The sequence below is a fragment of the Pongo pygmaeus genome, chromosome 22 (assembly GCF_028885625.2).
Source record: "Pongo pygmaeus isolate AG05252 chromosome 22, NHGRI_mPonPyg2-v2.0_pri, whole genome shotgun sequence".
NCBI classification, from domain to species: domain Eukaryota; kingdom Metazoa; phylum Chordata; class Mammalia; order Primates; family Hominidae; genus Pongo; species Pongo pygmaeus.
The window spans coordinates 27,276,961-27,298,168 of NC_072395.2; positions in this window are offsets into that span (position 1 = coordinate 27,276,961).

Genomic DNA, 21,208 nt, shown 5'->3' on the forward strand with positions numbered 1-21,208 from the left:
AGCCTTCCCTCTGAAGTCTGCTTGGACTAACATGGAACTATGTATTCATAAGGAGGGACTCATCCCAAAACCTGTGTCAAACAATTGGCACATAGCTCTAAATCCAGAAGCCCTAGAACATAGAAATCCTTTGATTTCTACCTTAGTTAGAAATCTTCTTCCTTAGATGTAAAGAAACATTTTTAAAAAACAATCAGGTATAAGCCATAAAGTGTTGTGTCTTTAACAAAAGAGACTGCCTCCGAGAACCTTAGACAGGACTGTGACAGATACTGTGGGGTACAGGCTTCTGATGACATCACTTAAATAACTTTAAGATTATACCACTGACCTAAGTAAAAAAAAAAAAATTAGAACTTATGGAGATGCTAATAGGTCATAAAACCACTAACCCAAGATTAAGCAAACAAGAATTACATGAAATTGAATGAACTGATGAATAATGATTATGATCTTGCTTATGACTCTTGCTCAAAATATTGCTAGCTGTTTAGTATTCTGTTTTCTGGATATAAGGAACCCCTTTCCTTTTCTCTTCAGCTATCTAGAAATCAAAACAATTTAGTAGATTATATTCACAATAGCAAAGTCACAGAATCAACCTAGGTGTCTACCCTAAGTGGATGATTGAATAAAGAAAATATGTTATATATACACTATGAAATAGTATGCAGCCATATAAAAGAATGAAATCATGTCTATTGCAGCAACATGGATGGAGATGTAGGCCATTATCCTGAGTGAAATAACTCAGAAACAGAAAATCAAATATTGTACATTCTCACGTATCAGTGGGAACTAAACAATGGGTACACATGAATGCACAGAAGGAAATAATAGACACTAGGAACTCCAAAAGTGAGGATGTTGGGAGAAGGCGTGAGAAATGGAAAATTACCTATTGGGTACAATATTCATTATTCAGGTTCTGGGTACACTAGAAGCCCAAACCCCACCACTAGGTAATATATCTATGTAACAAACCTTCACATGTACCTCCTGAATTTAAATTTATTTTTTTAATTTAGTAGATTAAACTTTGTCAACAAAAATAAAGCATTTATCTTTTTCTCTCTACCTAATCCTGTCAGAAATTGGAGGATATTTTTGAGTATTTTTATTTTTCTGTAAATAAAGTTATTTGCATAAATTTAATAGTAATCTGTTCTCCTTGTAATAGAATGTCTTTGTTTTGTGCTGCTATAATAGAATATCTGAGACTGAGTAACAGCAAAAATTTATTTCCTCACATTTCAGGAGGCTGTGAAGTCCAAGATCAAGGGTCTATGTATTAGTTTGGTCTCACATTACTGTAAGGAAATACCCAAGATTGGGTAATTTGTAAAGGAAAGAGATTTAATTGAATCACAGTTTATCATGGCTGATGAGGCCTCAGGAAACTTACAATCATGGTGGAAGGCAAAGGCGAAGGAAGGCATCCTCTTCATAAGGCAGCAGGAAGAAGTGCTGAGCAAAGGAGGAAAAGTCCCTCAAAAAACCATCAGATAAGGAGAGAACTCACTCAGTATCACAAGAACAGCATGAAAGAAACCACACTCATGATTCAGTTACCTACACCTGGTCTCTCCCTTGACACTTAGAGATTATGGGAATTACAATTCAAGATGAGATTTGAGTGGGGACACAAAGCCTAACCATATCATTCCACTCCTGACCCTTCCCAAATCTCATGTTTCTTTCACATTTCAAAAGCAATTATGCCTTCCCAACAGTCCCCCAGTCTTAATTCATTCCAGCATTAACCCAAAAGTCCAAGTTTAAAGTCTCATCTGAGAAAAGGCAAGTCTCTTCCACCTATGAGACTGTAAAATCAAAGCAAGTTTGTTGCTTCCTAGATACAATGGGAGTAAAGGCATTGGGTAAATACACCCATTCCAAATGGGAGAAATAGGCCAAAATGAAAGTGCTACAGGCCCCATGCAAGTCCAAAATCCAGCAACACAGTAATTAAAGTTTAAAGCTCTAAAATGATCTCCTTTGACTCCATGTCTAACATCCAAGTCATGCTGATACAAGAGGTGGGCTCCCATGATCTTGGGCAGCTCTGTCCCTGTGGCTTTACAGGTTACAGCCCCCCTCCCAGCTGCTAGTACAGGCTGACATTGAGTGTCTGCAGCTTCTCCAGGCGCATGATGCAAGCTGTCAGTGGATCTACCATTCTGGGGTCTGGAGGATGGTGGCTGTCTTCTCACAGTTCCACTAGGCAGTGCCCCCATGGGGACTCTGTGTGGGAGCTCCCATCCCACATTTCCCTTCTGCACTGTCCTAGCAGAAGTTCTCCACAAGGTCTCCACCCCTGCAGCACACCTCTGCCTGAACGTCCAGACATTTCCATGCATCCTCAGAAAAATATAGGTGGGGGTTCCCAAACCTCCAAATGGTGGCTTCCATGCAGAGTTGACTTCTGTGCACCCCCAGGCCCAACTCTGCATGGAAGCCACCAAGGCTTGGGGCTTGCACCCTCTGAAGCAATGACCTGAGCTCTATGTTTGTCCCTTTTAGCCAGGGCTAGGACACAGAGCACCAAGTTCTAAGACTGCACAAAGAAGCAAGGCCCTGGGCCTGGCCCAGGAAACCATTTATTCTTCCTAGGCCTCTGGGCCTGTGATGGGAGGGGCTGCCATGAAGTCTTCTGACATGCCCCAGAGACATTTTCCCCATTGCCTTGGCAATTCACATTGGGTCCCTTGTTATTTATGCAAATTTCTGCAGCTGGCTTGACTTTCTCCTCAGAAAATGAGTTTTTCTTTTTTCTCACATCATCAGACTGCAAATGTTTCAATATTTTATGCTCTGCTCCTCTTTTAAACAGGGAAGGGAGGTGATTGGATCATGGGTGATTGGATCATGGGAGCATGAGATATGCTATTCTCATAATAATGAGTGAGTTCTCACAAGATCTGATGATTTCATAAGTGTTTGAAGTTCCTTCTTCATTCTCTTTCCTGCCACCATGTGAAGCACTGAAGAAAGTTCTTGCTTCCCCTTTGCCTCCCACCATGATTTTAAGTTCTCTAAGGCCTCCCCAGACATGTGGAACTGTGAGTCAATTAAAACTGTTTCCTGTATAAATTACCTAGTCTAGGACATTTCTTTATAGCAGTGTGAAAATGAACTACTGTTACACACCTGCATACACATTATCATAAACTGTATTTCCCATATGTTCCTCCAAAATCCGTTTGTCTTTCCTAAAGAAATTCATGATTTCTTCTCATAGAAGTCTTTTCTCTTCCTTCTCTTTTTAAATGAGGTACATAAACATCTACCTTTTGCCATTTAGTGAGCCACTTCTTTTGTGTGCTCCCACATGCATGTGAATCAACTTTGTGATTTTGTTTTCTCTTGACAGTCTTTTGTCAGGTTAATCTGGGGGTCCCAACCACTGAACTTAAATAGGGAGAGGAAATTTTTTCTTCCCAGACAATGGTTGAGCATTTAGTTCTCAAAAAAAAGGCAGGGGACAAGCAGAATTAAAGAGAGCAAATAGATAATGATGCCTGCTGAAGACAAAAAAGAAGTGGAACAAAGGAAAAATGTAGAAAGAACAGAAGGTCAAGAGAAACATAGCATTCTTTAATTGGTATTAAAACAAGCCTATAGACTGGACATTACATAAATAAATATGGCACAATAAAACTCAGTAAACTAAAGTCAACTCTTTATCTACATAGACCACTGAAAAAGTAAGAGTTGGAATCAGAAGAACTTGTGTTACCCAAAACTATTTAGGAAATGGAATACTTCTCTAATGGCTGTATTTAATTCCTTTCAAAAGGATAGAATGATAAAATTTATTAATGTTTCTTGCTGTTCCAACATGATCATTACAAAATTTTCTATATAAACTGGAACTTTCAAATTTCATGCTCAAACTAAATCTGATATGAAGATGACTGTGGCCCCTTGGGAAGAATTATGATCCAACAATGAGAAGGCTTGGCCTTCATCTTTATGGTACATACATCATTCATTATAGATATCTATGTTTTATAATATACCTTGCCAGTATGAATTGGATTTCTAGTACTAGGCTGATAAAACTGACACCTCAGCCTTCCGAAGCTGATAGATCTAAATATGGAATGCAGAGGCAATTATTGTGACCTATGGCTACAAACATAAACATTCCACATAACCCTCCACCACCACAACACCTACAAATGCACAAATTACCATGGATATGTCATTTCCTAAGGTTGAATTATAGGCCAGCCTACCCACAGGACAAGAAGCACCCCGAGATTAATTAATTTGAATAAATGCTGAGGTGTTTTCCTCCCAAAGTTTATGCCCACATTGGCCTTCCTGACTCACAGTTAAACTTCTCTTTGGGATAAAATGAGGCATGGGCAAAGCCTTCATAACTAAAACACCAAAAGCAATGGCAACAAAAGCCAAAATTGACAAATGGGATCTAATTAAACTAAGGAGCTTCTGCACAGCAAAAGAAACTATCATCAGAGTGAACAGGCAACCTACAGAATGAGAGAAATTTTTTGCAATCTATCCATCTGAAAAAGGGCTAATATCCAGAATCTACGAAGAGCTTATACAAATTTACAAGGAAAAAAAACCCATCAAAAAGCGGGTGAAGGATATGAACAGACACTTCTCAAAAGAAGACATTTATGCAGCCAACAAACATATGAAAAAAAGCTCATTTTCACTGGTCATTAAAGAAATGCAAATCAAAACCACAATAAGATACCATCTCACACCAGTTAGAATGGTGATCATTAAAAAGTCAGGAAACAACAGATGCTGGAGAGGATGTGGAGAAATAGGAATGCTTTTACACTGTTGGTGGAAGCGTAAATTAGTTCAACCATTGTGGAAGACAGTATGACAATTCCTCAAGGATCTAGAGCCAGAAATACAATTTGACCCAGCAATCCCATTACTGGGTATATACCCAAAGGATTATAAAACATTCTACTATAAAGACACATGCACATGTATGTTTATTGCAGCACTATTCACAATAGCAAAGACTTGGAACCAACCCAAATGCCAATCAATGATACACTGGATAAAGAAAATGTGGCACATATATACCATGGAATACCATGCAGCCATAAAAAAGGATGAGTTCATGTCCTTTGAAGAAACATGGATGAAACTGGAAACCATCATCCTCAGCAAACTAACACAGGAACAGAAAGCCAAACACGGCATGTTCTCACTCATAAGTGGGAGTTGAGCAATGAGAACACATGGACACAGGGAGGGGAATATCACACACTGGGGCCTGTCAGGGGGTGGGGGCCTAGGGGAGGGGTAGCATTAGGAGAAATAACTAATGTAGATGACGGGTTGGGATACAGCGAACCACCATGGCTCATGTATACCTATGTAACAAACCTGCATGTTCTGCACACGTACCCCAGAACTTAAAGTATAATAAAAAAAAACCTATCCTCAGATTGAATGATGCTGTAAATGTGAAAGAACCTGTCTCAGTGCTAGCTACATAGAACAACTTCAATAAATATTTGCTGAAAAAGTGAGCCATGCCTCCAAATAGATGCTCTAAACAATTACAGACAGAGCTACCATATTACGACCACTTGATAACCACTGTTGATTGTACAATTATCTTTTCTACTTCTTCAAGCATATGGAGAAGTACAGAGCTTTGTCACCATTCTCTCCACTTATCCTGCCTAATTGCCTCATAAACCTTGCTCCATTAATAATCCTATATTAGTCTGGTATTTTCAATCACTTATTCTCCAGTGTCTTTCTCTCTCAGGCCATAATTATGGTTGGGGCTCTCACATACTTAAATGATCCCCATTTACCCTGCCTGACCTTTTGATAACTGTCCTATTGTCATCTTTCAGGTCAGAATATTCTAGAAAGAAGATTCTGTATTCACTCCCTTTCTGAACAACTGTCTATGAACTCTTTTTTTTTTTTTTTTTTTTTTTTTGAGATGGAGTTTCACTCTTGTTGCCCAGGCTGGAGTCCAGTGGCACGGTCTTGGCTCACTGCAACCTCTGCCTCCCCAGTTCAAGCGATTCTCCTGCCTCAGCCTCCAGAGTAGCTGGAATTACAGGCATGCACCACCATGCCCGGCTAATTTTGTATTTTTAGTAGAGACAGGGTTTCTCCATGTTGGTTGGGCTGGTATCGAACTCCCAACTTCAGGTGATCCACCTACCTTTGCCTCCTAAAGTGCTGAGATTACAGGCATGAGCCACCGCACCCAGCTGCTGAACTCATTTTAAACTGGCTTCTCCTTTACAACTACAAAAAATGTGGCAACTAAGGCTACCACAAGCTTCTTAGCTGCTCCTTTCAATAAATGTGGTTCAAAATTCATATAACTTTATTTTTATTTTTGTTTAGTGATACTTGTCTTCCTGGAACTCACTTAGCTTCAATTACACAAAATCCTCCAAGTTTTCCTCTTTCTGGTTTTTCTTTCTTAATCTGTTCTTCTAGTTCATTTTTCTCCTTTTCTTCATAATTCTTTCCTTGATTCCTTCCTTTTCTCAGTCTGCATATACTTTCCTTGAGTGATCTCAACCTTCTTCACAGTTTTAATCTCACCTATGTCCCTAAATTTCTCTCTAACACTAGTTACTCTTCAGTCTTCCTATAAAATATTTGCAGCTGTTCCTTGCTAGGTACTCCACAGGAACTTCAAACTCCACATGTTCAAAATGGAATGTTTCTTTAAATATTGTCATCCAGCAGTAATTTAAATTATGCTCATTACCAAACAATTCCCAAGATTTGTTCATTCTAAGTCATAAATATGTCTGGAATCTGTCTCTTCCCCTCAATCCCCACCACTCTCCCTGAGCTCATGTCTTTGACAGTTATGATACTGTAAATTTTATTCTCTTGGTTCCTCAATCTTCTCCTTGAATATGTCTCTCTGTTACTAACATAAGAACAAAATAAAATCTTTTGCTTGGCTAATTCACTCAGACTTCTTGTAATCTTCTATCATGGCCGCACGATTTATTCATTCATTCGAGAAATCTTTATTATAATTACTTAATATGTGTTCTTGTAAATGGCAGAGATATAATGATGAATAAATGATGGTCACTAAACTTGTGAAATTTACAATCTAGTAGAGAGGAAAAGCAAACAAAAAAGGTTACAAAAGTGGTAGATGTTATGTATTTAGGATATATATATTCAGTACAGCAGAGGCATTAGAGAATGAGTGGATGACTTTTCTGATTCTTAGGCCCACTGATGCCCCACTGGACTCTTGAAAGAACAGAATGATGAGGAAGGGAAGAGTTTTTTTTTCTCATCTTGTATTTTAGGCTCAGGGGGTACATGTGCAGGTTTGTTACATGGGTATAATGTGTGTCATTGGAGTTTGGTATACAAATGATTTCATCACCCAGGTAGTGAGCATAGTACCTGATAGGTAGTTTTTTTACCCTCACCATCCTCCCACCCTCAGGTAGGCCCTAGTGTCTATTGTTCTCATCTTTGTATCCATGTGTGCTCAATGTTTAGTTCCCTCTTGTAAGTGAGAACATGGGGTATGTGATCTGCTGTTCTGCATTAATTTGCTTAGGATAATGGCCTCCAGCTTCATCCACGTTGCAGCAAAGGACATTATTTCATTTTCTTTTCTGGCTGCGTAGTATTCCATTGTGTATGTGTACCACATTTTCTTCATAATCCACTATTGATGGGCATCTAGGTTAATCCCACGTCTTTGCAATTGTGAATAGTGCTGGCACGAACATATGGGTGCATGTGTCTTTCTGTTAGAACGAGTTATATTCCTTTGGGTATATACCGGAAATCGGATTGCCAGATGGATGGTAGATCTGTGTTAAGTTCTTTGAGAAACCTGAAAAGTGAGTTTTGAAAAGCCTTGTGCTCTAGATAAACCAAATTACTTAAGATATCTTTTATTCCCTCTCTCCTTTCTTATGTCGTATAACTACACATATTGATCCTAATTAAAATGTCTCCTCTTTCAGACACCCAATTCACCCCTTCTAAGCCATCTCAAAAGTCATCTATCATGCAGACCTTTTATGACTCTCCCCAAAACTAAATCATTCTCTTCTCTCTGATCCATAGCTTATTGGTAACTCTAATCTACACTGTAGTCATTTGCTTCCACTTCAGTTATTTAGAGAAAGGAGTTATGTGTTTTCCATCTTCACATCCTGATTTCTGGCAAATAACAACCAGAGTTTCCATTATCATCTGTTGAATGGTTACAGCACACCAAGTGTTTGATGTACATTATCTCTAATTTTCACAATAATCCTTAACTGTAAACATTATTATCATGCTTATATCTGACTAAGGGGCAGAGAGGCTGTGTTTACCTAGCTCAATACAGTTAGTAAGTGGTGAAGCTGAGTTTGAAATTTAGGTGTCAATCTCTCTCCAAAACCTATATATTCTTATTGATGAACTACAATATCATCCTAGTCGATAGTGAAGGAATGTTGAAAGGATAAATAGATGGATTCATGAATAAATCAGTGGTTGAGTACATGATCTTCTAGAGTTGAAATAATAAAATATTAGCACAAGCTCCATACCCATTAGCTTCTTCTCATATGTGAGATAATACTCAAACCCACAAAATTTTATTGTAGTCTTGCTGCATATATCCTAATCATCTGTCTTGATCTGCTTATGTCTTATATAGACATATACACAAAAATAATTGCTTTTTTAAATGAAAACTTCCATATCATAAGAGTCCACCTAGTAGAACATAAAATACTGCAGCTGAACACACATAATTACATTACATAATTATGCTATGTAATGCCACATAAGGATTATCAATAGATTAAAAAGTTTTTTTGTCCACATAGAAAACAATCTGATAAACAAAATGTGATTATTGCTGTCATTAGACATACTTTAGAAAGATATTTTCACTTGTTTCAGATCTTATACCTAATATCCTAAGTTATGTTGTAACTTCATCACATGTAATGTGTGATATATAAATACCCAAATAGGAATAAATCATATTTTGGTGTCATTTGGTGTTTATCTTGCCTGGAAATCCTAGAAACCAGAAATCAGAGGGTGACAGAAAATTCTCAGTTTTGTGCATTTTGTATATAACTTTCATAAGCAAGTTCTATAATTTGCAACCTCATGAAGACAAAGAAAAGTTGAGGCTGATTATGTCTACTAAATAACTACTTTGGGTATACTGCTATAGTTAATGTCCAGTGAGATTTTAGTATTAACTTACTATGGCTTCCATATTCCTCAGCATACATTAAACTATGCTGCAGTAACACATAAACCCCCTAATTCCAAGGATATGGTAGGTTAAATAATGATATCTGATATGACGTGGATGTTTGTCCCCTCCAAATTTCATGTTGAAGTTTGACCCCCAATGTTGCAGGTGGGCCTAGTGGGAGATGTTCAGGTCATGGGAGCTGATACCTCAAGAATGGCTTGGTGTTGTCTTCATGGTAGTGAATGAGTTCTCACTCTATGAGTTCAGGTGATGTGCTGGCTCCCTCTTTGCCTTCAACCATGACTGTAAGCTTCCTGAGGCCTCACCAGAAGCCAAACAGATGCAGGTGCCATGCTTGCACAGCCTACAGACCCATGAACCAAATAAACCCCTTTTCTTTATAAATTACCCAGTCTCAAGTATTCCTTTATAGCAATGCAGAATGGCCTAATATAGTCTCCAATGGTGTCCATATCCTAATCTCAAGAACCTGTAACTATGTTACCTTATTTAGCAAGAGGGACTTTGCAGATTAAGTTAAGGATGTTGGAATGGGGAACTATGCTGGATTATTTGGGTAGGTCCAAGTAATCACACAGATCCTCATAAGATGGAGGCAAGGTCAGAGCGAGAGAAGAAAATGTGAAATTAGAAGCAGCAATCAGGGAGACAAGGAGAGGAAAACACAGATTTGAAGATGTTATGCTGTTAGCTTTGAAGATGAAGGAAGGAGCCACAAGCCAAGGAATACTGGTATCCTGTAGAAGCTGCAAAAAGCAAGGAAATAGATTCTCCCCAAGAGCATCTAGTAGCACTATACAGCTTTGACAACATCTTGATTTTAGAACTTCTCAATCCCACAACTATAAGATAATAAATTTGCTTTGTTTTAAGCCACTTAGTTCATGGTAATTTGTTATAGTAACAATAGGAAACTAAGATAAAGGTCCTTAACATAAAAAAGAGTTACCACTTTAGACATGCCACATGTCTATCACTGGTCAGTGGCAGGGGCTTTTCCTTATATAGTCACTTAAGAACTCCGGTAGACATAGATTCTACTATTTGCAAAATCACTGGTCACCATAGCAGGAAGAAGAAAGTATACGGAGAGCTCAGACCCATTCTTCTATACTTTGGTCTAGATGGTAATACATGTCACTTCTGTTCATTATCCATTGGCCAGGAAGTCAAATAATCTCGCAAACTACAGAGAGTTGACAAGTGTAACCTCCTATGAGCCTGAAGGGAAAGAAGAACTGGATTTTAATCAGCACTGAATTTGACACTTTAATGTCTACCTTAGCCTCATACTAGGGACACCATGAAAATATTGAGAAAAGGAGGAAAGAAATGTTTCTTACCTGATGGGTCTAGGTTCCTCTCTTTCATAGTTCCAGATCTGCTCTTCTGTGCCAGTGTGTGTTGAAATGATATGCTCCTTATGTTACCAGAGCCTATATTGTTAACTACAGAGAATTCTCAATATCTGAAATTCTTCACATTTAGATGTCATGCAAAGAATATTAACTCTTTCTACAGCTCTAGTTATTGCAATGCTGTACACAATCAACGATTTTAAAAAATTTGTTTCTCCAAAGTTGCAAGTACAAATCATGCTGAGCCTTGCATCTCCTTATTTGTCAGCTTTATTGCTTTCTGTATCATATTTGATCCATGCTTCAGAACAGTGGAAAGATATAACCCACTTTTTCTTTTCATAGATGACAGCAAAGCACAGGTAGGGCAAAATCTGAAAACAGCTCCCAACACAGTTGGACACCAACCCTGCTAGAGTACTCTAGAGTGGATGCTTAACCATGTCATGCAAATTTTTTGTATTTTTTTTGCATATGTACCTTACAATATTCACATTTGGCTGTAATGGTATAGTATATATAATTAAATGTGATAGATAAGCAAAATATTTTTAAATGTTTCCATAAAAGGGAGACAATATTAAAATAATAACAACTGACCACTCTATGATACATGGACTCCTAAGACAGGCCCCATTGATCCCTGCCTCCTATATAATCTCATACCCTTGTGTGATATCTTTCCCTTGAGTATGCCCTGGACTTAATGACTTGTTTCTAATGAATTCAATATAACAAAAGTGATGGGATGTCATTTCAGTCCTTAAGTTGCAAAGTTGCAAAAGAATCTTCCTTGCAGATTCTCTCCCTCTTGCTGTTTTTGATGAAGCAGGCCGCTATGTAGAAGTGGCCAGGTGGCAAGAAACTGAGGTTAGCCTCTGGCCTACAGTCAGCAGGAAACTAAGGCCCTCTAACCAAGAGCCTGCAAGGAATTGAATTATGCCAACAACCAAGTGAGTGAGCTTGCAAGTGGATCTTTCCACAGTTGATCCTTGAAATTAGACCTCAGCCCCAGATGTCACTATGATTGTAGCCTGTGAAAGATCCTAAGCAGAAAATCCAATTAAGTTTTACCTACATTCCCAGCCCACAGAAACTGTGAGATACTCAGTATGCTGTTTTAAGTCATTTAGTTTGGGGTAATTTATTACATAGCAGCATATACTTAAGACACTAGACATTTTGTTTCTTCAGGATTTTTGTTTTTGTTTTTCTTTATTTTTTATGTTGTTCCAACGTGTTTGCTTTTTCCTCTTTTAATAGGTTCAAGAATAGTGAGAAAAAGGAAAATTAAAATGTTGGAGTAAATGGTTTTAGCAATAATAAAATGTAGATTCAATTTTTTTAATTTTTAAGAATAAAATTCTGTAAGAGATATTTATTTTTAAAGGGAGTTGCTCTAGAATCTAGACATTAATATGTCCCCAAAATGTGTTTACAGATTTCTCCATTCACACACACAAAATCTAATTTCTACCTTAGTTTACAGAAATCCACCCTTTGTGTAAGGTGAGTTATACCTAATGGAAGTTTATCACTTTCTTATTAAAGAACTCTATGTCTTTGGTCTCTTCTTCCTAATGAATATCAACATTTGAGGGGAAAGATATACAAGCAGGAGGGAAAAGTGATCTGAAATAAAGACTTGAATATTGTTATTAGATTTATACTATGTTAAGATGAATTGCTCTCTCATGGAAAGACTCAATAACTTATGCCTAAGAATAATATAATAATCACAATGATAGCCATATTGGTTGTTTTGAATTTGGGTATCAGAAGAACATAGGTCTTTAAACTATTAGGCATATCTTTTCTGCTCAACACAATTTCTTTACATTTTATCCCTTTAAGTCCTTTAAAGCTTATCACACAGAAAAAATAACAGTCTGGGAGAGGAAGACTAAAGAAATCAACTTTCTTCAGAGCACATATAGATTTATCGTAGCCAATTGATGACACTGCAAAACTGGCACAAAGGCAAACACTTAATAAATAAATGAAAATCACAGTGGATCAGTTCAGTGCTGTATGTTTTGAACCAGGTCCTCAAAGGCAAGTCATCATCAGAAGAAAGAAAAATGCATTTAAGGAGTGTTAATTATTGTCTATCTCCAAGACCAAAATAAAAAAAGCTTAAAACTTTTAGACTGTTAAAAATCTACTATACTAGGATATTAAAGTATTTTAAAGAAAATGAGATTTATGCTTAATAAAAAAATTCCCATTAAACAGCAAACTATTAGAAGAGAAAATCATTCTGAATCTCTACACTTCTCAATCCAAATAAAATCCCATGAGCTATAGTTCAGTAAAAAGCTCTATATTTTGGATCCTGAAGCTTGACTCATAATTGAAAGGAAACCCTTCTAATTCATGATTGCTGGTCTCACATACATTACAGAGTAACCTTTACTGTAGTTTCAAAGTTTAAGATTTTATTTACCATAGTTTTTGCGAGGTCATCAATTGACACAATGTAGTGGCTATTTGTGAAAGACAACAATTTGAACTGCTACTTGAAATCAATTGGAAACCAGTCCAGTCTCTAGAGGACACTTGCAATATGCTTCACGGGGCTAACCCCATTAAGCATCAAATGCAGTTACAAACTCAGCACACTAAATGAAGCTTTCTTGTTGCACAAGAGAATAACTTCACATGAATGACAATTTCTGTAATGCTTAGGCTTGACAAAATCTTTAACCTTAAGTGTAATACTAATCAAAAGAATTCCAGGAAATATTGTTTACACATTATCATCTGGAACTAGCTGATAAGGATTAAGAAGTTTGTCAATAATTAGGTGCTCTGGCTTTTATATAACTTACAAGTAGAGTTGTCAACTCTAAAATCTAGGGAGTTTGGTAGCTCTGTTAAGTTGGGGAAAATGTAGATCCCCAGCCTCAGTATTCTCGTCTCTAATATGGGAATTCTGGAACAAATGATCCTGTATCAATACACTATTGCTGTACAACAGATTAAGCTTAATTGCTGAAGACAACCACTTATTATTGTGTTTCAACTCAGGGACTGGCTCAGCAGCTCTGCTGCTCTGGGCCATGCTCACCTGCTCTCAGCTGGGCTCACTCATGCATCTGCTATCAGCTGGCTGGTTAACTGTAGTTAGTTCATCTTGATGGCATCATTGGGGAAACTCAGCTCTCTTTCACTGGACTTCTCTTATATTTCTCCAGCAAACTGGAAAGGGCGTGTTCTCATGGCAGGGGCAGGAGTCTACAAAAGAAAGCAGAAATGCAGAAACACATTTCAGGCATCTGCTTGCATCAGTTCCACTAAAATTCCATTGTTCTCGTCACGTAGCCAACTTAGAATAAGAATGGGGAGGTCACTACCAAAGGGCATGAAATAGAAAGGCATGAGGCATGGAAAATTAGATCCATTAGTATAATCACCTTACAATAATCTTAAAGTTGCTTTTCAGCAGATAATTGTTTGAGTATAGGTTTTTTAAAAGAGGCATCCAACACAAAATACTGGAAAATATACTGTGAGTGCGGAGGGAATATAAGAGAAAGAAAATCAACTACCTCTTCTCTGCCAATAAGTCTTTGTGTAATTAGATATGAAAGGCCCGCACTTGAAAAAAGATCAGATATATTTTAATTAAAAGTGAGTACCTTACAACTGACTGATCTACCTTTTATGCATTTTTCTCTTAACATTTTTCTGTCAAATTTTTCAAAATATAATAACCAAGCAAGGAAAATACAACAGATAACTATGTTTGATGAATGCCTGATTACACACATTCATTTTCACTTCTCATTCTCATTCAAGTAAGAGCAAAAGAAACATGAATGGGGAGAAAAGGGGAGTAATATAGTATTTTTAAAAAGAAAGAATATTGGGGGTTTTATTTTTACACATTTCCTTTAATGCCAATCAGAGACCCATTATAATATCGAAGGGCATCTTTTGTTTGGTGTAGTTGTACTGATAGATAGTGAGGAGTAATCTGAACCAAGTACATTGCACTGTGATGTCATGCCCAGGAACTGTTTTATAAACCACTACGAGATAAAAGAACTCTTCCCTTATTGACTTCTTCTTTTAGGACTCTAGAGGAACCCTATTAAATTTCATCTTCAAATTATGCCCATAGACAGTCTTAAAATTCAAGGTTATAAGTCATAATCTTGGCCACTGGTTAAATCACCCAGTAATAAAAATGCATTTCTTCCCTGTTTTGTAGGATAACCCTGAGAACTAAGGTATGGTAAAGGACAAAGCTATGTAAGCACATATAAATCACAGTTAGGTTTTTGCAGTAGGTCATGATATTTCTGCCTCCAACCCCTCTCTTCTTTTCCTCTGAGGTAGATTCTAAAACTTTGAATTAACACATTTACAGTGATGTTTATACCTTTATACTTTACAAATCATTTAAAGTAATACAGTATTCAACTCTATAATTCTAATTTTCTAATAATTCCTCAATTGAGTTAAAAGTTATGACCAATTTGACTAATGCATGAAAAATTAACTGACTTATCAGAGGTCACATCAATCAACCACTCTGCCAAGACGAGAAATATCATAGTTTGGCTGTTGAAGCATTTATTTAACTAATATCCCTGGAGGAGTCAAGCTATAGCAGACCTTTACATATTCAAAATGTCTTGAAGGCTCATCTTTTAAAAGTTGTCTTAGTCTGTATGGGCTGCTATAACAAAATATCATAAATAGGGTAGCTTATAAGCAAAAGAAATAAAAATAAATAAATAAATTTATTTCTCATAGTTCTGACGGCTGGGAAATCCAAGATCAAGGCACTGACAGATTTGTTGTCTAGTGTAGGCCCACTTTCTGGCTCATCAATGACATCTTGCTATGCACTCACATGGTGGATGGGGTAAGAAGTCTCTCTCTGGCATCTTCTGGAAGAACTCTAATCCCATTTGTGAGGGCTCCTCCCCCAAGACCTAATCATTTCCCAAAGGCCCCACCTTCTAATACAATCACCTTGGGGGTGAGGATTTCAACATATTTGGACATAAATGTCAGACCATAACAAAAATCATTTTATATTCTATGTCTTAACATGACCCTGTTAAGATAGCATAAAGGCATTTGGAATTTCTAATCTTCTTTTATTCCCAGTCCACATGTAAACCGGCACAAGAGGAATAAGCTGTAGGCTCATCCTGTGGTTTCAATAACCCATATCCCACTGCCATTTGTTCCAGTTCAGGAAACATGACCCTAAGCCAATCTGTGCTGCACTGTTTGTATTATTCCAACAATCAAAGTTTCATTTTTTCTATATTTCTATCAGTCCGTTTTCACACTGCTAATAAGGACATACCAGAGACCGGGAAGAAAAAGAGGTTTAATTGGACTTACAGTTCCACATGGCTGGGAAGGCCTCAGAATCACAGTGGAAGGTGAAAGGCACCTCTTACACGGTGGTGGCAAGAGACAATGTGGAGGAAGCAAAAGTGGAAACCCCTGATAAACCTGTCAGATCTTGTGAAACTTACTATCACAAGAATAGCACAGGAAAGACCAGCCCCCATGATTCAATTACCTCCCCCTGGGTCCCTCCCACAACACGTGGGAATTCTGGGAGACATAATTCAAGTTGAAATTTGGGTGGGGACACAGCCAGACCATATCATTCTGCCCCTGGCCCCTCCAAATCTCATGTCTTCACATCTCAAAACCAATCACGCTTTCCCAACAGTCCCCCAAAGTCTTAACTCATTTCAGCATTAACCCAGAAGTCCACAGTCCAAAGTCTAATCTGAGACAAGCAAATCCCTTCCACTTATGAGCCTGTAAAATTAGAAGCAAGCTAGTTACTTCCTAGACACAATGGGGGTACAGGTATTGGGTAAATACAGCAATTCCAAGTGAGAGAAATTGGCCAGAACAAAGGGGTTACAGCGCCCATGCTAGTCCAAAATCCAGCAGGGTAGTCAAATTTTAAAGCTTAAAAATGACTTTTTTTGACTCCTGATCTCATATCCAGGTCATGCTGATGCAAGGGGTGGATTCCCATGGTGTTGGGCAGCTCTGCTCCTGTGTCTTTGCAGGGTACAGCCCCCCATCCCAGCTGCTTCCATGGGCTGGTGTTGAGAGTTTGTTGCTCTTCCAGGCACATGGTACAAGCCATCAGTAGATCTACCATTCTGGGGTCTGAAAGATGGTGGTCCTTTTCCCACAGCTCCACTGGGCTGTGCCCTAGTAGGGACTTGGTGTGGGGGCTCCAATCCCAAATTTCCCTTCCACACTGCTCCAGCAGAGGTTCTCCATGAGGGCCCCACTCCTGCAGCAAACTTTTGCCTGGGCATCCAGGCATTTCCATATATCTTCTGAAATCTAGGTGAGGGTTCCTAAACCTCAATTCTTAACTTCTGTGCATGTGCAGGCTCAACACCACACGGAAGCTGCCAAGGCTTGAGGCTTCCACCCTCTGAAGCCACGGCCCAAGCTCTACATTGACCCCTTTTCAACCACGGCTGGAGCAGCAGGAAAACAGGACACCAAGTCCCTAGGTTGCACACCTCATGGGCACCCTAGGCCTGGCCTGGCCCACAAAATCACTTTTTCCTCCTGGGCCTCTGGGCCTGTGATGAGAGGGGCTGCCATGAAGGTCTCTGACATGACCTGGAGATATTTTCCTCATTATCGTGGGGATTAACATTAGGCTCCTGGCTACTTATGCACATTTCTGCAGCTGGATTGAATTTCTTCCCAGAAAATGGGTTTTTCTTTTCTATCACATTGTCAGGCTGCAAATTTTCCAAACATTTATACTCTACTTCCCTTATAAAACTGAATCCCTTTAACAATACCCAAGTCACCTCTTGAATGTTTTGCTGCTCAGAAATTTCTTCCATCAGATACCCTAAATCATCACTCTTGAGTTTAAAGTTCCACAAATCCCTAGCGGAGGGGCAAAATGCCACCAGTCTGTTTGGTAAAACATAACAAGAGTCACCTTTGCTTCAGTTCCCAACAACTTCCTCATCTCCTCCTCTGAGACAGCCTCAGCCTGGACCTTATTGTCCATATCTCTATCAAGCTTTTGGTCAAAGCCCTTCAACAAGTCTCTAGGAAGTTCCAAACTTTCCCACATTTTCCTGTCTTCTTCTGAGCTCTCCAAACTGTTCCAACCTCTGCCTGTTACCCAGTTCCAAAGTTGCTTCCACATTTTTGGGTATCTTTTCAGCAGTACCCCACTCTCAGTACCAATTTACTGTATTAGTCCATTTTCACACTGTTGATAAAGACATACCCAAGACTGGGAAGAAAAGGAAGTTTAATTGAACTTACAACTCCATGTGGCTGGGGAGGCCTCAGAATCATGGCAGGAGGTGAAATGCATTTCTTACACGGCAGCAGCAAGAGAAAATGAGGAAGAAGCAAAAGTGGAAACGCCTGATAAACCCATCAGATGTCATGAGACTTATTCACTATCATGGATAGCATGGGAAAGACCAGACCCCATGATTCAATTACCTTCCCCTGGGTCCCTCCCACAACATGTGGGAATTCTGGGAGATACAATTCAATTTGAGATTTGAATGGGGACACAGCCAAACCATATCAATGTTAAAACAAAATCCTAACATAATTTTTTGTCTTACATATTGAACTTGGAATTCCTGACTTTTTATTTACTTGGAACTTCAAAAATTGTTACAGATATATCACTTTTTTTTCTGTCAGGACCTAATTCTTATTTTAAAAAGTTACATGATGTCAGTTTCAATTTCTCTTGAGATTTCACTTGGGTAACACAGACTATCACAATTTTGCCTTTAATTCACTCTCTGGTGAATTGCTCTGCTCTATCATTAAGGTTTTGAGCCTACCTTTATAAAATGGGCACAAAAAGGAAGTAAAAATTATGGTTCTTACATTCACTTCTTATGCATGTAAGAAAGGATGGAAAGATGATTTGGAACTATATTACAAAATGAGTCAGAATCTGCTTACTAGTCCGGGAGGTCTTTCACAAACTCTCAAATTCTTGGGAAAACACAGCACTCTTTTAAAATGTCATGTTACACGGCCATTCACTGCCTATTCTACTACTATACTCAAGCCCATGATTTCAGAAAGTCCCTCTCAAAAGGAGGTTCAGAGTGCAACTAGATTTTTATAACTACCATTTAGATCATCAAAATAGAATATGCCTCTTTGCTCTTAATTTACTTTTCATTTCTATTTGGTGGGGAGTTCATCACTAAAATCCTCCCTGGAAGGTTTGCAAAGATAGAACTTTGGTTGAGGATGGAGGCAGAGGTAGCACTGACCAATCCAGACTGCAGGGGTCACTTCACAGGTCTTGAGAAAAAATAGTGGTAGGAAGGGAAGTAAGTAGGAGAGAGGAATTAACCAAAGAGAAGTAAAACATGTCTTCATGTCTTATTTAAACTAGTGGAAGCAATGAAAATTTAGCAGCCATTGTTTTTCTCTTTATTCCTTAGTTATAAAACTAAAGAGTAAACTATATTTTTAGGTTAGCTTTTAATTTATGGGAAAGGGAAAGAAACCTAAAAGAAGCCCCCTACTGGCCACTCTAATTTCTGCCCTATTTGTTCCTTAAAAAAAATAAAAAATAAAAATATCCCTACATTTAAGACATAATTTAACCTTCTATTGTTAACTGAGATTTATCATTGTTATAAATGCAATATACAAATATAAATCCCTAAAGGCATTTCAGTAATTTGTCTTTTATGACAAGAAGAAAATTAGTCTTTGAAAGGTATGTATCTTATTTTAAATTTGCATTTAAAAGTCTCACTGGTAGATTAGTTTTGTTATTTTGCTCTTAATCTGAGCACAAAATAAGTTTGTTTTGATTATCTCAAACTCTGGGAGGTCTTTAAAATTAAATAACAAATCAGAGTTTTATTCAAAATTATTTACAACAACAGTCTTTTGTCTTATTCTAGAAAATTAAGGGGACTACACATAGCAAAAGTCCTGAGGCTGTGTTTGTTTCACACTGTTACTTGAATCTATGATGAAGTCATTTCACAGGCTTATTCTTTAGAAAATAAAACTCCTTAGGGCAGACTGACCCGAGTTGCACAGGAATGTAAATAAAAATGATTATTTCTCTCTTTACATAAGACAAATATTTTACTACATTGCGTACTATAATAATCTTTCTCATGGCCAACACAGAAATATTAGCATCTACCAAATATGGTTAAATCCTCAAAGTCTACTTATAAAGTAAAAGCAGCACTGGAAATTGACATCACTTACATTTAGTCACATTTTCAAAAGAGCATGATTAATGAAACAGAAGTGTTCATGGAGCGTGTGCACCATGTGCTAGTGACAGTTATATGAGAACGAACTACATGTAACATTTATCTTCCTTTTGCTCTGGTATCTCCCAAGTGAAACACTTGGGTGTGTATGAAAAGCGTAGGGAGAATGACAACTCATTTGGTATTGACTTGGCCTTTGTCCCAGCTCTCTCTTACATCATCAACCCCTTCCTCATCCCTGCTGTCACTGACTTCGAGAAAGCACATGGTTCAGCCATTTGACATCCTCTCTGTAAGACCAGGGATGAGTCTGCTATGCGTAGCTCTGTTTATTAAAACCTCCATTTTAAGAGGGTTACCATTCTACATAAAACCCTTGACATCTCAGAGTTAGTGGTGTGAGCCTAAAAGTTGCCAAGACATGCTAAACTTTTCCTGAGAAAGAGTCCAGTCAACAATTTTATGACAATCCTTCTGACCTGAGCTTTGCTTAATACCATCAAGTAGGTCACAGCACAGTCAGGAGATTGGAAATGTATCACTTGATGAGGTTTTTCAGATTGATAACACGAGGGTAAGCAACTGTGTCATCTGGGAGGCTCCAAAGTCCGGGGTCCATTCAGGGCCAACTACAGCAGTGCCCCTTCCTAAGTCCAGGCCATGCCCACCAACCGAAGCCCAGCAGGGGGCAGATTCCCAAAGCTAAATCTAAAAAGACCATAGCCAGCCCAGCTCAAAGTCCCAGGAAAAGGCAGTGTTGCCTAACAGTCATAAGACAGGTGGAAAATTCCCTGCACCTGACACACACTGTTACAGACAGTGCTGCCTCATAGACGTGTAGAAGGCACATCAGGGAGAGTGTCGAGGTCAGGCCAGAAATTTCACATTAAATCAGGGAGGATTTGTTTGGGGCTCACATTTAGACAGAGAACAAAGACTTCTCTGTCATTTTTGTAGTTTTATTCATTTGTATTTGAAAATAGCAGTTCTCTCTCAGGCCTGACTGCACCCCTTTGATGGTAACTGAAGCTTTCCATTGCAGCGGTGCTCCTGACGGGGGCGACATTGAACCTGCTCAGGGCTCAGGGCTCCTCTTCCCGGCTCCGTGGCCTCCCCGAGCGTGAGTAACACTATGGCCTGCACAGATGGGACTTCATTGTCCTTAAAAGGAAAAATGCCTGCATGACCAGAGTTGGACCAAGACAGAACAGGAGCCCCTGAGAAGTGCTAGGTACATTTTTTACTGTTTTTACTTACTATGGAAAGTACTGTTTACTTTCCATAGGAGATTATGAGAAGAACACAAAAGCACATTTATAAATAGTTTTCATGATTCA